The 18066-nt window shown below is 38.4% G+C and overlaps 1 long non-coding RNA gene and 1 pseudogene across 4 annotated transcripts; both read right to left on the bottom strand.

Annotated features, from left to right (window-relative positions):
* Positions 1-2780: 2780 nt before the first annotated feature.
* LOC110045106 (uncharacterized) lies at positions 2781-7611 on the bottom strand. 3 transcript variants are annotated; one of them, XR_016202033.1, is made up of 4 exons: positions 7508-7611; positions 4599-4681; positions 3926-3947; positions 2781-3016 (listed from the first exon to the last, which is right to left on the bottom strand). It is a non-coding gene; the product is annotated as an uncharacterized LOC110045106 (long non-coding RNA). The 3 variants fall into 3 exon arrangements; XR_016202034.1 differs by lacking the exon at positions 7508-7611 and adding an exon at positions 5534-5671; XR_002296184.2 differs by lacking the exon at positions 7508-7611 and adding an exon at positions 5538-5670.
* Positions 7612-10026: 2415 nt separating this feature from the next.
* On the bottom strand, positions 10027-17669 carry LOC110045165 (uncharacterized; annotated as a pseudogene). Its single transcript, XR_016202130.1, has 7 exons — positions 17365-17669; positions 16913-17156; positions 15788-15932; positions 14165-14335; positions 13486-13719; positions 11174-11295; positions 10027-10402 (listed from the first exon to the last, which is right to left on the bottom strand). The product of XR_016202130.1 is annotated as an uncharacterized LOC110045165 (transcript).
* Positions 17670-18066: the final 397 nt, after the last annotated feature.

The following is an 18066-nucleotide window of genomic DNA, read 5'->3' as shown; positions in this document are numbered from 1 at the left end:
CGGAAATCTCCTATTGAAATTTCTGTGGCGTGAGATGTGAAATGGACCAGGAAGCATAAAGAGTGTGGCCTATAGAGCCCAGTAATACCGGAAAATGTTCATTTCACTTGTCGTACATGCTGTTGTGTTGCACTTCAAGTTTTAAAGAGTTTCTGCGAGTATTACCACCTGTGCTGCATTTTGCCGCGACAGGTTTTGTGGAAATTTTGTGGAAATTTTGTGGAAGAGACTACCTTCAGACCCACGGCACTGCGATGGGCACTAAAATGGCAGTTCCTTTTGCCAATATCTTTATGTCCGCAGTTGAAACCGAAATCATCAACAAGGGCAAAACGAAACCACTCGAGTGGAAAAGATACATCGATGATATATTTTCTTTGTGGGATACAACAAAAGAAGAGATTGATCTCTTTATCTTAGAAGCCAACAGGCATCATACTACCATTAAATTCACGGCTAATGTATCAGAGAAAGATACAAACTTCCTAGACACTACAGTATTTAAAGGCGAAAGATTCTACGAGGAGTCAATCCTAGACATTCGCACACATTTCAAACCTACTGAAACCTTTCAGTACACGTATTTCTCTTCTTGTAACGCCGCCGGTGTGGCGAAGGGCTTCATCAAAGGGGAAGTCCTCAGACTTCTTAGAACTAATTCTTCAAAGGCACTTTTTGAAGAAAGCATTAATAATTTCAATTACGCAATTACACGACAGAGGCTATCTAAACAACATAGTTGAAAAGACCCTCGCAGAAGTCAAATTCTTAGAGAGAAAATACGCGCTACAGGAAAAACAGAAGGTGCAAAAAATCATATTGCCTTTCGTCACAAAATACAACCCATTAGTGCTCAAAAAGATTTTAATGAGCAAATGGCATATCATTGAGAAACAACCCCTGCTTCGAGAGATTTTTCGGGAACCACCCATTATCTCCTACAAAAGAAGCAGCTCTCTAAAAGATATACTCGTTAGAGCAAAACTATAAAGGTCAAACTAATTATATACAACATCACGAAACCCGCAGGAGTCGTGTCAGGCCTGTCACACTTTTAACAACATTGAAGAATACACGAGTTCAGCCTTGTGAAACATGTCTGTACAACTTGAAAATAATGAAACAATGTTGTGCGATCTGTTGAAAGAAAATGTTACCTAATATTAAGGCTTTAATTTCATATTCAAAAAGATTCTTAAACGGTGAAAAAAAAAAAAAAACACAAGTCTTATTATGATGATATAGAGCTGATTCCAGTTGGTCAGTTTCTGAATGGACCATATTCATACCCTGGTATAGGACTGGAACTAGCCTACAATTGAGGCTAATTTGTGGAGTCTTTTCAAATGCAAATGAAATTTATCCCTTTTGTAAAGTTTCATTTCCTTCATGAGCCTCCATCGGAACCTAGCTGGTTCCAGTCCAATGCTGAGAGAAGGATCCCTCATATAAGACTTAGGTCAGGAGGTCATCAGGAGGGAATGAGACTCGGTTTCGAAAACGGCACTCCACTGGACACCGGAGGGTAGGAACAAGCGGGGCAGACAGAAAAAAACATGGCGATATACTGTCGAGACAGAGATGAAAGGCTAATGCCACAGCTGGAGTTCCATCCAAAAGCTGGCCAAAGACAGACAGCTATGGAGGTCCTTTGTTGCTGTCCTGTGTGCCAGTGGGCATAACGGCAGTGAGTGAGTGATATAAGACTTAATCCCCAGTTAATCTCTCAAGTTATTTTTGAAGGAGAATATTTGTATATAATATTTGCCTCATTAGCCTAAGCGATACAGTTTCTGTTATAGCTACAAAAATATCAGTTCTGGATATTTACACACACACACACACACACACACACACACACACACACACACACACACACACACACACACACACACACGCACACACACACGACACGTTTAATTGTCCCAAGGAATTTGAGCCCAATGTATTAAAAACTTTTTCAGCGACGCGGGTTTAAAACCTCAAATTTTGCAAAGAATGTATGAGCTCATTAGCGCTTTTGCCACCCAGAAATTTTGCAGTTTTTGAAAGCCAATTTATCCTCAAATATTACACCGAAAGAGCAACAAATGTCACCAATCACGAAGTTTCACAAGCTCTTTCAATGTTTGTAGTTAATTCGTAGTCGTATGTTAAAGAGGAAAAATGTAAACAATCACGTCAGCAAAGATTCTCCTATAGCCGGTACCTTGTTCCCACGAGGATGTTAGCGCGCGCGTTGCGTATATTTTAACTTGGAGGATGTCAATGCGTGTAGAGCCGGGTAGGTGTAAATTCTCGTCTAAAAATTAACTATGTCTAGATCCTCTTGGGATTTAAAAAGTCGGGTGTAATCTAGGAATTGATAACGCGAGGAGAACTACAGTCGGAATAAGGCCTGCAAGAGGGACTACCTCTCTTAACGTTCGTCCTCAATTTTTATCATTCTGTTACAGATCTGCTAAATGGTGGATTTTGTTCAATTCCAATATTCGTATAGGATAAAAACAAAACAAACAAAAACAATGGAAATTAAAAACACTGTAAAACTAAACAATTATAAAGTATTGAGACCTTCTATTACCCTTACACACAGTGGCAGTTATAATGCATAGACAAGATAAATATTACAGCTACTCTTGACTCAATGGTGTTATGAAATAAGTGCCCTGCTTTCTATTCCCTCGACATTACTGTTACCGTGACGATTTTTTATAGCCATCAGGACTGTACTACATTTCTTTGTTTCTTATCCACTAGTAAGATACCCACAACCCATCTAGTGATACAAATGGTTTAACCCAGTTTTATTCGTTTTATACGTTCAGTACATGCCACATTTCATGAATTAGTTTAATTCATCTTTGATTTCATCAAAATCAGCCGAAAATATCCTCGGCTTTGCAAACAGCTGTTTCACAACTACAAAGACAACAGGATCTGATTAGAGAGCAGATGGCACCTTGGCATTTGTTATAATGGCCACAGTGCTCTGGGTGTATGCATTCACAGTTCCCTGCGGAGAGTGATAAAATTGAGCCATGTATGAATATTAACAGTCAGAACTATGGACGGAAATGTACTAAAGAAAATTATAACAACAATAAAAAATATTGATTGAAATCGTATCAGGAAAGGATGAATGATTCGCCATTCCTATTCATTCCGCTTTCCAAAGGCGAGACAGGATGAAGGGTGAAAGATTTAACCCCCCCCCCCTCATTCCCAAGGGACTCCCTCTCAGGTTATTTTAGGGTGCGTTCCTTTGGGTGATCTGGATCAGGATCATTGATCAGGGTTTTAAGCCATTCATATGAGACCTCACGTCCTCTATAACAAACTGAGGATCGCTGTCGAGCTTAAACGTTATTATAGAGGGTCTTACATCTGATAAAACTTAAACTTCGATTTCAGAGGGATTGTTAATTTTAATTTTTAACCGGCAATACGAAATCCACCTGGTAGAGAACTGGACGCCATATCTAAAAATAACGTGAGAAGAATTACCCAGAGAATAAGGTCTAAAAGGGATTAACGCTCGTTAGTTAACCTCATGCTCAATTAAGAAAGGTTATCTCCCTATTATGGCAGAACTTGACTCTATAATTTTTACCAATGTTGACCTTTGCCCAACATTACTGTGAAAATGCATTGCTCTATCAAGGCCTTTATGAAGGGATTAACTCTCTTAAGTTAATCTTTTTAAATTGACCTTCAGCCTTTCCTGGTACTATTTCCTTATTCTGGTTCTAGCTTCTGAATAATCTCCAACCAATTTTCGCCTTTGCATACTGATTAGCGTAAAGATGTATAACTCTGTCAACTGTTGGGAGTGATATAAGTGGAGAGTTTAACAAAAGATTGAAATGACTGAAACACCTGTTTAACCTAACCTAAATCAAGAAATTATATAGCCTTAACTTACCATTTGGCGGCTGATATAAAAACTGCGGATTGAAGTGAAAACAAAAGTTGGTTAGCCGAGAAAGAACATTTAATTCTGAATTACAGTTAGACCCAGCCAAGTCGTACTCTGTTATTTCAAACTTCAAAATCATTTTAATTGGATTTACCCCTTAATCATATACTATCAGCTATTTTGAACTCCCGCCATTTCGAACAATTTTTCGTTTCGCCTGCAAGTTCGGGGTTCAACTGTATTTTAATGCATTGATTGTAAACTAAAATCTAATAAATATTGTAACAACACTCCTAAGTTAAGGGAGAAATATGATGTAATATATGAAATAGGTAAGAGAAATTCAAAGCACATCTGAATAAACCTGGTAAAATTACGTGCTCGCCGCAATTTGTTGGGTAAAACGGAGAAAGAAAGAAAGAATAAAGAACCCGCTCGCAGGCTAACTAAATTGTTTCAGAATTATTTCAGTAAGGATCTGTATTTCTCCCGAGCAGCAAACTAGGTAATTTTTCTCTCAAGCTAAACACGGTTACATGTCCATATTGTAGTTAATTTCTCCTTCCTGGTTTTCTTCCTGGCGTCTCCCACTAACTGCTCCTTAAATAATCTTTAGAGTAATTAAAAGGATAATAAAGACAAGACACCATGAAAGTGTTTTTATAGCGTGAATTCTTACCGGGGAACTGTATACAGATGCGAAGCATACGATCATCAAGACAAGCAATGTCTTGAACATGTCGGTCCTGGTCTGTCAGAATGCTAAAAATAATATATATGAATGCCACGGTCAGTTGTCTCTGAACAGGAAGAAGCAAGAAAGCAAGAAAGCAAGAAAGCAAGCGAACAACCTAGGGTTATTTGACGACCTTTTAAAATTAATCATGGTAAGTGTTCGATTAATCACACATCATTTTTATTCGTTAAATCACTGATATGATGGTCGGTTCCAGTCAAGTGGCCAAAAAAACATAAAATAAAAAAACGTTGACAGGTTAAAGATACCAAATCACAAATACAATTTTACGAAATTACAATCATGCCAAGGGGCAGGCCGTATTGTCGAATAAGGCGATTTTTTCTCGTACATATGGAAGTAGTATATCATTTCTGTATTACTTGAATTTTAATGTTGTGAATATGATTGTACGTTTAACGAAAATCTATAGTCTTCAAAAGTGTCCAGGAAATGATTTGAAAAAGGTTGGACTTTTCTAGACCAGAATTACAATTTTAGGAACTTACAATCATGCCTCGTTCAGAAGAAGTTACTTAGAACCTAACCTTTTGATGGACGGTTTAATATTCGGCGAATTACAAACCTTTAGAAAGACGTGATACTCTATCGAATTATATTGAAAAACGGTTTCCTAGAGAATCATTTTTCGTGCTGATTCTGATCTTCCCCTTAATGACTGCTCCCTCGAGAAATAGTGAGTTTTGTTTCACCTCGATCTCGATGTTCACCGCGGCGAAGGAGAACAGGACTTAGTTGAATCGTGTTATTTAACACCTCATGTTTCTATGGACGGTCTCCGGCGGATTCCAAAAGTTTTAAAAGAAATGAAACCTTTTGAATGATATTGAAAAAAAAAAAAAACGAAAATCGTTTACCTACTTTACAACTGATGCTTAAAGTGAGTCTCCGTCAAGGAACAGTTGTCACTGCAAAGGCTATTATTACTGACTGTTGAAGTTTGCGAAGCGTTCGTATCATAAATTCGCATTCTGTGCTCGTGGTTAATTAAATTTGGCAGCTCCAAACAACTGAGAACATATTGTATTGTTTGATAGCGATGAAAATGTTTTATACTTTTTTTATGGCGCCTTATAATTGGTCTTTCGCAGCCTGGGAGTTGCGTTGTGGGTCGCAAGATTTATTTTTACCCATAATTTTCGAAAATTTTATGTTGAAGTAGAATTAAAGTTATATCTCTTTATTTCACCTAACGGGTAAATACGACTTGCTAATGAACTTATTCAACTCGATAAATGAGATTTGTCAACTCCGTATTCGCTATATTTTTGACTTCATTTTTTAATTCTTTATTGAAAGAAAGAATGAACAATCAAACGAAAGAATGAGCGAAAAAACGAACGAAGAAATAAATCATATTCTCATTCTAATTTAGCTCACACTTCACAATCGACGCCTTTCTCCTTAAATACATCTGAACAAGGCCTTGATTCAGAGAATCAATTTTATTGCTGCTTGTCTGATCTTCTTCTAGACATAGCATGCTATAACATTTCAGGTACGACTTTCCCTTTTTGAAATAATATCGAGTCGAGATGCCTTATACATTGTTTGTAAACACATGTTCTGTTGCAAGCGATGATTATTAAAACGTTCCCAGATCATTTGTGACGTGTGTAAAATCCTATTAGCTAAGAAAACAAATTTACGTTTTGGTGACAAAGGAGGCGAATTTCCCTCCGCCACTTAAGAATAAATCAAAATGTTATGAATTTCTTTTTAAAAAAACCCTCCTGAGTTACTTACATGTTTTTATCATATGCTTTCACTGTTGCTATACAGCAACCAGTAATGAGTGGAAATTGAGCAGTGCTTCTATGTTTTCTAACAAATCTTGAGTGGTAAATATCTAATAAGCTAAGAGTTGAGTGGTTGAAGGACTTATCCTCCTATACTCAACCATGACCTTACCATTTCGTATGCCCTTTTCGGTCAGAAACAAAATCTTGAGAGAAGAAGAAAAAGAAATCTATGGACATTTCAATGTTGCGAATCAACTGTACGTTTAACGAAAATTCTATAGCCTTCGAGCGTTTTTAGGAATGTTTCATTGTTTAGCTCTTATTAACCGAGCTGGAGGTCTGTATGGGAGAATCTTGACCGAGGTCGTGAGTACAGACCGAACGCAGTGAGGTCTGCTCACACGACCGAGGTCAAGACTCTCCCATACAGACCGACTTAGCTCGGTTAATAAGATGTTTATCATATGGCAAAGAAGAAAACTTCAATTCGTTTAATGTAACTGGTTTGCTGACATTTCGCTTGCGAACGACGATGAGCTAAACTTAAACCTGCCGAAATTTGCTCGTCCTCTTTACTTTTTTTTTTTGTCATCGGGCTTTTCGGCACTTCCATAAATGATTGAGAAGAATAAAAAAAAAGATGGTGACCATTTTTGTATTTCAGTTTGCCACTTTTTCAACGCAAAATGAAACCGGTCTAGATGCAGGTCTAGATGGGAAAATCTAGACCGCGGTCAATATCGATTTCAGCCAATCAAATTCGTGAATCCGGTAGTTCCCAGGCCTTGTGAGACACAGCTATATAATAAACTTTCATATCAACAAAAAATAGCTACTTAGATCTGATGAAAGCAAAATCCAAAGAGTTTTACTGGTTCTCGGCGGACTTTTCTAGATCACAAACGCAAGTTATATTTTACTAAATTGCAATATGCCACGTGTTGGCGCTATTGTCGGAAAAGACGAAATTTTCTTGTACAGAATATCTGATATTACTTAGAATCGTTTTCCGGCGAATTACAAACCTTTTAAAAGAAATGAAACCATATACAATGATATCGCAAAACGGTTGCCTACATTTCAACTCACCAGTTTTTGATACTTAAAGTGTGTCAACTTCAAGGACCAGTGCTCAACAAAGGTTATGGACTGACTTTGGAAGAATACGAAGTAAAACATTCTTATCATAAATTCAAATTCCGTGCTCGTGGTTAATATGTTTGGCAGGTTAAAGCAGCTGAGTACAGTGTAACCCAGCCCTAGGTCACCTCATTATTACAGCCATTTTCGTCCTGGATATAAGAATATATGTTATAAGAAAACCCTGTTATTGCGGTCGCAATAAAATACGGCTAACGGCCTCATTTTGAAATGTCAAGCTGTGTTATCCTGTACAATTTTACTTCTTTCATACGGCCACTCGAACCAAATACGCATTCATAATTGACCGAACAAAACGAATATATAAAAACAATATTGAACGATGTTCTTGTTCTTTTTAAAGCACCCGTAACATCTCATGTAATCGACCTCTGTTGTTAACTTTAAGAGGTAACTTAAAAAATAGACCTGTCATGAAATTTGACCCTACCCAGTTAATTCATGGTAAAAGTTTCATGGCCCATTGGTGACCGAATTGATAGAGTTCCATAGTAATGTACGCATAATGAGAAACACTTATTGTTGATTTAAGCTTACTGACTGTGTCCCTTTAAGTGGTAAATATACGATAAGAGTTGAGTGGTTAAAGGCTAGTCTTCCTATACTAAACCACGCCATCGTCCTATTTCGTATGTCTTTCATGGTAAGAAAGAAAACCTTGAGAATAGAAGAAAGAAAACAAATATGGGCATTTCTATGTTGCGAATATAACTCTACGATTAACGAAAATTCTGTAGTCTTCAATCGTTTTCAGGAATGTTTCATTGTACTTTCATATCAACAAAAAAATAGCTACTTAGATCTGATGAAAGCAAAAGCGAAGGTTTTTACTGGCTCTCGGCGGACTTTTCTAGATCAAAAACACAATTTGCATTTTACGAAATTACAATCATGCCACGTGTTGGTGCTATTGTCACAAAAAAAAAGAAATTTCCTTATTCGGAGTACATTCAAATTCCGCGCTCTTGGTTAATGTGCTTGGCAACTTAAAGCAGGTGAGAAGATATTGTGACTTTGTGATGGAGCTGAGAATATTTTAGACTTTTTTTGAATGGCGCGTCATAATTGGCCTTCCGTGGTCTGCAAGTCATCAGAGTAGGGGATGGAGGGCCAAATCGCATTGGTGAGTGGGCCCTACATATGGGTCGTGGTTCTGGTGATTTATTATGGCGATATGCAAATCCAATAATATTTTTCAAAGGCGCGCTGTGTTTTCAGTGTAATATGTCCATAATTTTCAGATATTTCATGTTCAAATCGCTATTTAGCACTATTTCATGAGATACAAGGGAATTTAAAGAAAGGCCTCTCAGCTTACAACTTGGTAAATATCACTCAGTCTTAATGAAGTTGTTCAACTAGCTAAATGGGACTATTTAACTGCTGTCTCTGATCTTCTTGACATAGCTTAATCGAAATTTGATCAAGTTGACACACCTTATGCATTGTTTGTTAACACCTGTTCTGTTACAAGAATTGATTATTAAAATATTCCTAGAGCTTTTGTGACGATCACGTAAAGGTTATTACCTAAAACAACAACATCTTAAAGAATGATGACACAGGAAGCTACGAGTCGGCGCTAATGGACTTAGAGTGCTCAATACCGAATCAATTTACTCACAGTTCTTTAATGGGAGAATATATTTAAAGGAGCATTGACCAATTTCTTTGCAGTGTAGAAATCACTTCGAAATTGTAGGGAACCTCAAAATAATACTTAGATAAGTTAGAAATACACCAACTTCTTCCTCCCGTTTTGCTTCGCGTAAGAAAAAAAAGAAGATAATTAGTTCTGTACAACTAGTAAGATACAGATTTGGTGACGTCAAGAGAATATGATCATAGTAATCTCTTGGTGACGTACGTTTGGAGTGCAATTTCAGGCTTTCGCATATAGCGTCATGGATACAATTAGTCCGTGCATTGATGTAACACGTTCTGGTTTTCTTTTCTTTGTGTTCTACTCGTTTCTGCCGGATACTTTTACTGCTTTTTCCAAATTTAAATCGGGGTTATATATCACTGCGGTGAAAATTCAAGAGAGCTTTCAGTTCCCACGTCCTTTTTTTAATGTTAAGTGCCAAATATATAGAGGATACCTCCGAAAAGAGAGAGAAACATTATTTTCCATGGATGTACAAATCCCCTCCTCCAAAGATTTTTTTAACAGAATGTCAAGAAATATAAATCGCCATTCTAGTAATTCTGGTCTAAGCTTGAATTTTCTGGTCATTAGTCACTGTTTAAACAAATTGATACATCTTTGCATTCACCAGCTGTTGTTCATCATGTTAGTCCATGAATATGCACTGGTATTTCTGCAAAATGTCACCAATGGGAACAGGATTGGGCAAAAAATAGGTTCGGAAATGTGATTTTGGCAAAATTTAGGCTGAGCATTAGGATTTTGTATCCTTCACCTTTCTTTCACGAACGTTAACCCGTTGACAATGATTCTTTTAATGTTATAGTTAAGCAATGCTTGTGAAGACAATATGTCGTGGAAATGCCAATACCTCAAAAACGCATACACAAGATCGAGGCATGCGACTTGTAAGCTAGATAACATCTACGACATTTTCTGGAGTACGTCTGAAGTGACTGCTCGTGCCATGGATTATAAAAAAATGTCGATAATTCATTTAACGTCTTAATTTCTGTTTTAGTTTTTAATCCTTGTAACATTTCTGACAATGTTTGTCTCCAGTTCCACAAACATCTATCCATTTGGCATTTTCTGTAAGCTCAGGGTGATGTCGTTTGGTTTTATGATCAAATGCTATTCGCATAGGAATGTATTTAGCTGTTAAGACACCATTCCTGGAGAGAGAGAGAGAGAGGGCGAAAATAATATTATTTATGAACTAACCAGTGCGGCCATAACAATGATTCAATACTGCGTTTTATTTAAAAGTATCCAATGACAATAGTAATAATAATGATAATGATAATAATAATAATAATAATAACGATAATGATAATGATAATAATAGTAAATTTAATAAAATAATGTTTGTTAAGAATAGTTAGTTTTTTTTTTTTGTCATTGTAGATAGCATACGAACAGTGTCTGGTTCCTAAACTTCAGCCAGTATTTCATAAAATACAGAATATGGGCAATATTCGTATTCCTAGTTTTGGACTGGATCTACCTTGCAGCTGAGGCCAATGCGAGGATTCTTTTAAAAAGCAAATGATTTTTTATCTCTTTTTAGTAATATTCTCTCGCCTCCTTTGCAGGCTAGTTCCAGGTCAATACCGAGAATACGAATATGGTCTATTCAGAGAACCATGGAAAAGACTCTATTGATTCTTTTGACATGGCTTGAGATATTTAAAATCTACCCGCCTACTTTCACAACACATATGGCTCTGTGTTGTTAGAATAACCTGGTCTGTGTTGCACTATTATCTCATCCACTGAGAGTGATAATTTGATAAGTCGTTTCATATCACAGGGGCAGGATATTGGCACCAGCGTAAAAGGGTCACAGGGTTCAGAAGCAGACTTTGCCTGGTGATGTTCACCTAACTATGGCAAAAGATCCTTAGAGCTAGAAACTGAATAAACAATGGAGCGAATCACTACACCTTGAAACTGTAACTTGAAGCATCCGGCTTAACTTGAAATTTTCACAGCGTTCAAGGGTATAGCTCTCGTATGCTTTAATCTGCTGTTCATCAGGTTTCACTCCAGGTGCTCCATACAGTTTCTGTATTGAAAGACATATACCAAATTATGTCGTCTGACGTTCCGTGAAATAATGATCAGATGTTGATCAGTTTGATACGACCTTAGGACAATCGGAAAAGCCATCCCCAATGACAGATCAAGTCCCCGATATAGCAACCCAAACCTTTGCTAGTTAGTACTAAGGATGCGTTTGATTGAGTTCATTCCTTAATGAGTACAGTTGCTTCAGATTATTTCATTAAAGACATGCCTCCTCTAACTGTATCCCAGAAAATGGTATCTGGATTCTCGGGTAATTTAGAATGGCTTGCATTGTTGATTGAGCTACGTTACTCATACCTTTTTTTCGCATTTCTTAATTCCGTAACACCTCGCGAATTTTACACACGCAACAATTCATAACTCCGTAATGACTTAATTTGTAAAATCAAACAGCTGCATTAAAAATCGTTCTTTCACAGGAAAATGGTGCCTGAAAAAAGTAGCAAATTTCGTTTCTTTCGCTTTCCTAGCTAGAGTATCTTCCTCTGAATCGCTTTCTTCTGTTGCAATCTTCAAATTAAAGTGCCTGTATTTAACTGGGTCCTTGTGGTTATCATTAAAAAGCTGCCAGGCCGTCCCTTAGCGGTGCAGTGACAACTACAGTTGCTCCATGGCATTGCAATTGTTATGCCTGCCTCTTGGACTTCAGTTGTGCCGGATTTATTTGATGAATTCGCTCAGAGGGCCATCAATCCCATCGATCATTTTAAGTTTTTTCTCCATTCACTTTTCACAGTAAGATTCATTAAATAAAGCAATTCAATACTTTTAAGCTATCTAGCCACCAGCCGAAATACCATCTACGGAAAGATCCTAGAACTAGTAGAGCACTTTCCCTATCTTGGAGTCGAGCCTCAGTCAGACCTGAAGTGGGACCGCCACATAAAAAAAAAACATGACAATACGCTCACTGGCATTCCTGAGAAGGAACCTCTCAAAATGTCCACAACAGATCAAGGAGCAGGCGTGTATAGCCCTGGTAAGACCAAATGTAGAATACGCACCAGCTGTGTGGGATCCCCATCTTAAGAAAGACGTGAAGAGTGAGCAAACCATCCAGAGCCGGACAGCCAGATTCGTTAAGGGGGAAAATAGAAGGGAAGATGGAATTGTGACCCAAACGATCTTGAATGTCTCCCCTTGAATTAAGAAGGAAATGTCACCGAATAGAAGTTTTTCACGAATCGTTGCATAGGAGAAACACGAATTCCATCGCAGCTCACCTAGTGAAGGTGCCTTCAAGTTACAACACAAGATCACAGGCAACATACATCAACTCAGTGAAACGAGGAGAAATCTGCAAGAACAGCTTCTTCCTAAGAACAATGACAGAATACAACAGCTTGCCATGCAACATACGCCAGTTCAAACCAGAGACTCTTTTCAGACTGGCCCCACGGGCACACTTTAACATTAAACAATTTTTTTCATTATATTGTTTTTGGAAGAGCACCATGCACAGCAAGGTATTACTTTGCACTACAATAAATTGATCACATACACCTGCCCCAGCACTCTGTGGCGGGATGGGCAACCCATTCCTTGTAAAAATGTAAAATGTAAATTTATTTAATTTTCTCTAGGAAAATTCCATCCTATTCCCTGCTTTTGTTTATGCAAGATCATTTGCGGTCCAAGTATTGGCATCAATTCTGGCATGCGAATCATTTGTTTAGTCGGGATCATTTGCGGTGCCGTGCAAGTTTGAAAGTGAGATGGTGATGGAGTTTGTGGATAAAGACAAGTCTGGTATAGGGTAGGGATGTTTGCTAAATAATCCAGCGTAAGGTAGTAAAATGCAATTTAACATGACCTACTATAGGTTAAGATTTCGGATTCGAGCGGCGCACCTCTCAGCAAAATGCTTACCGAGCGTCCCTCTTTCCCACCAATTCTACAAACGTTCTTTGTTTTCTGAAAAGTCGGGATGCAAAGAGGAAGTGACATTATTATTATATTCTTCCGGTTTATTTCGAGTATCCTGTTCACGGAACCTCGGCTGAAAGAAATCTCGCGAACTGCGGATTCGGAGCAGTAACTCAATCGAAATATCGTTATATCACTTGACATTTAGTTGTTGCTGTTTTGTATAAAAAAGGCGGGAAGACGATTTTTGTCTATTCAAGAATAAAATCGATCAAAAGCATTCTCAAGTTGCACACCTTACCGGATCATTTCCACCTGGTGTGCGGCTCGGAGGAAACAAAAAATTTCCCAAACTGTATGCTATAAGCTTGTTTCCGTGGATACAATGTGGCTGCAGCACATGGGGATGTGATCCAATGATAACTTGTACACCAAGGGACACAAGATGTTTAGTTATATGAAGCTGGTAAGGCCGTGGTTGTAAGGAAAGTTCTTTACCCCAATGCATGTACACCACTATAACGTCGACGTTGGCCTTGAAAAATAAAAATAGACAAAAAGGTCGCGTTACTATCTGAGAGACAGGTCGGTGAGGGCTGGTAAACACGACCCAGTTTTTATCAAAACATTCACGATAATAATCCATCAAATATTTTCCCTCGCGCGCGATTGGTCTAAACGCGTCACGTGACCGAATATTCCCCAGCTAAAACTGGGAAAAATCCGAGAATATTCCCCAATTTTCATTACTGCGCGTGTTGCGTAAAATATATGAAGGATAATAAATACAATAGTCTCTAGCTGACTTTGAAAATATGTTCGGATATTTGTCCACTTCTCGGAACAGATAATGTCCGCGGAGAAATATCCGAGCATATTTTTGCGCTAAATGGAAGCTATTGTTTATATAATTCAGTTATCTTTTCAGAAAGCACTAAGCTTTTTTTTAATGCATTATTTAAAATTTTGAATAAAAATACCTCCTTGAGCTTTTTGACGTCCCTGGTGGCAATGTCATCTCGATAAACGGCAGGGCCAGCGTTAAACAACAACCGCATCTCACTACAATTTTTAAACTTGTAATCGGTTTCAAATTCACAATAACCTAGGAACCCAATTCTGATGTTGTTTTTGGTCATGATCAGAGGCTCCTACAAAAGAACAACAACGACAACAACAACAACAAAAAAGAAATTGTTAGCTCGACATCTGTCGATTTGAGAAAAGTTTACGCAAATAATGCATCACTTAAGTTTGTAGGTAGAGTCTGCGCTGGACCACGTTATCCGCACAACGACGACGGCGACGGAGTCGCGCAAGATGGCGGCCATACTCCACCTAATAGGCTGACAGAGACATGCAACCTTGGTTTATAGCGTCCTTCTTTGATATTAGACATCCATGTTATGGTCAATTGACACCTGTCAAAACATGGTATCCACCGACCAGTATCATGTGATCCTATCGCGGGCTCAAGTTTAGAGCTTATCGAGGTCACGTGTTTTCTGATTTTTGACCGCTGACCAGGTGCAGGTTTTTGACTGGATGGCGGGCTCATGTCAGGTTAACTTATAGCAAACAGGGTCGAATTGTTCGGAAGCCGGTTAACGCTAACCAAGAATTATAAAAGTTCACAGAAGTATAATTTTTTCTCGTACACAAATGTTTTTTACTGCTTTTGTTTTGTGTATTTTGGGGACCTTAAGATTATTCAAACTCAAAACAGAAGGCCAAACAGCACAAAGAGAAAACCTCACAGCAAAACTCAAATCAAAATTCTCGCTTATCGTAGGTTAGCTTAAAGTGTCCATACGGCCAACAGGGTTTTTTTGGCTTTGGTATCTCTATAACATCTAAAAATGTAAATTAAATCCGGTGCTTTTTTGCCATGAAATCAAGCTTTAAATTTCCCGCTTCGACCACGCCCAATGAAGTTGACTGCGCAATGAAAGATTGGTGACGAATGACGCAACTTCAGGAGCATTTCAAAGCCTCATGTTTTTATTTTGCTTGATTGATGACCGCATTGTTTCACCAACTTTGGTTTGTTTGCTTTTTGTCGACGAGAACTCCTAACCACCACTGAAACAGCAGTGACCTGAACTAGCAGGCTTAGGCAATTCCTGACTTGACGTCACGACGCATTCAGAAACCCAGACTCTTTTTTTGCACTGACTCACGGTCAACTTCATTGGGCGTGGCTGAAGCAGGAACTTTAAAGTTAGATCTTTGGGCGCCAATTTTTTTTCTTAGAATACCTTTTTACACATTATAGAGATACCAAAACCACAAAAAACCCTGTTGGCCGTATAGACACTTAAATCGGGCTTTGAACAACCCGACCCAGGAGCTCCGCTGTTAGGCCTGGCTAAATCTATATATTACTTATGTTAAGCTAGAGTCACTGTGAGAGTAAAGTGCCTTGCCCAAGAACACCACACAATGACCTTGGGCAGGGCTCGAACCAACAGGGTTCTACATGGTTCAAGGTTCACTGCCCTAACCATTAGGCCACCACGTGTAGGTCTCGTGAACAGCCTGATCCTAATTGGAATTACAGTGTCAATTGTATTCTTAGCAGAATTATAATGTTCGGTACTCGCCTGAGAGGAATTCAATGTCCCATAATTGACACCAAAATATTTTATGCCTACTCTCTTGAGAACTTGTACAGTAAAGTTTGCTCCTTTAGATGCAAAGTCATATAGGTGATTGTTAGCCAGTGTAACCACGTCAAATCCTGCAAAACTAGCAAACCACACAAGCAGAATTTGCTTTCATCACGATTGGCAAAGGATAAAATAGGTAGTAAAGTTCGTAGCAAGCGCCCCTGCGTGTGTTAATAAGTATAGTATATGCCGCAATTTCCTCGGGTAATGTTGCAAAGACACGTCGCCTCGTTTCCACTTATACTTCGAGGTAGTTGAACTCGAACTTCGATATTTGATAATTAACATTTGATAGTGAGATCCATTGAAATGTACAGTTACTGTCTGTTATTTTCAAGAAGGTGGATAGAGGTCCAGAATGGGGTTGCTAGGGCCTCAGCTTTCATGATCAGTCAACATTGCAAACTCAGTCATCATAATCAGGAAATTTTGCAGGTTTGAGACCTGGCCTATCAGCCTACCTGGCCACTTGTTACTAAGAACAACTGACAAAATTTTTCTGATGGAGAGAAAAAAACCTGCGATGGACTTCCAGTCGTTTCAGTCTTGTTTTCTTTCAGGTCATTTTCCTGCAGCATGATGCAGCTGAAAAATCATTAACAGCCGACAATTTGTGATCTCTTAATCTTTCTCCCGAAGTTTGAATAATTTGTGTAGATTGCCTTTACATGTTCAGCATCGTGTTGTATTATTCTCTACGGATATATTGCAAAGTCAAAAAATGGACAGCTCCCACTTGTTTGGGAACAAAATTGGGAGAAGAATGCATCGGTATTGCAAAGGTCATGACTTCAAATCCCGTTCGGGTCTGTTTTTCTTTTTTTTTTTTTTCCCAGGGTTTATTTAACTGCCTACATCGTAACTACTTACATCGCTTACTGCTAACTGCTGAGATCCCTCATTTCTTTCAAATTTTCTCCCGCAGATCAAAATATTTGGTGTATCATTTATTTTTTACAGTTTATGCTGTCTAAGAAAATTCAACAGTTATGATTAATAACTGCTGATCTATCGAGGAGATGGATCCACGACCGAAACTACTAATTGTGGCTACTGTACCTCAACGCCGAGGCCGCTTCGGGACTTGAATACAGGTAAGTACCCTTTTTTCCTTTGTACTTGTAGCGATACACGTCTTTGCTGACAAAAGGAGACTCCAGATTTGCGACTGAAATGTCCGCGTCTCTGATGAAAGGAGCCACATCTCTGAACGAGTCGTTATATGACTGGTAATTATGTTCCACGTAATATTTCACCGGACCACAGAAGGAGATGTCACCAACGAACAACAGGGTGACTTGCTCTGAAAGAAAAGAAAAAGGTAACCTTTTCTTTTCAATTTCCTGAATTCGTGCGCTTTAACCAGCTGAAGGTTTGAGTACGAAGTGGTTCAAAATGAAATCATTAAGACTCAATAGATGACATGCAGAGACTAAACAAAAAGAGAACAAAGAACTACACCTGAAGAATAGACAAAGGACATCAGCATGGAGTAAAGACATAAACTTTACCTTTCCGAGCGGTGACGGTTAAAAAGGACAGAGCTGCATGTAAGATGTACGTTACGTAAATCATCGCGAAATGGCACAAAACCAGTGCCGAGTTATTTGGCAAACACACACAAAAATAAATAAAATTACCCGGTCACTGTGTGCCACCGGTGAAATGAATGGCGAGGCATGAGTAACAGGTAAACAACAATGCGCCACCAAAGTGTCATTTCTCAGCAATTTGAACTTACGGTGAACGTTGTGAAAAAAAGAAAATAGTATGATATATTGTAACGTCTAAAGGATCACGATTTCAAGCACTTTGCCTCATTTGGATCTGCGACTGAATCCCTTTGGTGAAGAGTTTAGGAAGACAAACAACAATTTTATACAAGTCTTCAAGGTACAAGTAAGTGACGCAAAAGACAACACGTTACAGGTTTTTGTTTTTAGATTGGATTTTTTTAAATTCCCGTTATTTTATAATTTCACTGAGTTATAACAAGGTAAGTCCGATGCCAGGTGAAATTTTACTCGTTTTACAAGTCTGTAATAATCGCCATCTTTCCGCCCCTCCACCTCGTCAGAATACGCTCACCATAAAATAACCAGTAGGAAATTCAAAAGCTATTTGGTCTTCACTCGACATTTAACAATGAACCTGCTCCTCCCCCGAAAGGGGAGCGGGCAACATTACAATATCTATGACTTCGTAGGGTAACA

The sequence above is a fragment of the Orbicella faveolata genome, unplaced genomic scaffold (assembly GCF_042242905.1).
Source record: "Orbicella faveolata isolate gen_17 unplaced genomic scaffold, um_ofav_v1 contig_35, whole genome shotgun sequence".
Lineage (NCBI taxonomy): Eukaryota > Metazoa > Cnidaria > Anthozoa > Scleractinia > Merulinidae > Orbicella > Orbicella faveolata.
Note: the sequence above shows the minus strand (reverse complement) of the source record. Positions and strands in the feature narration are given on the sequence as shown.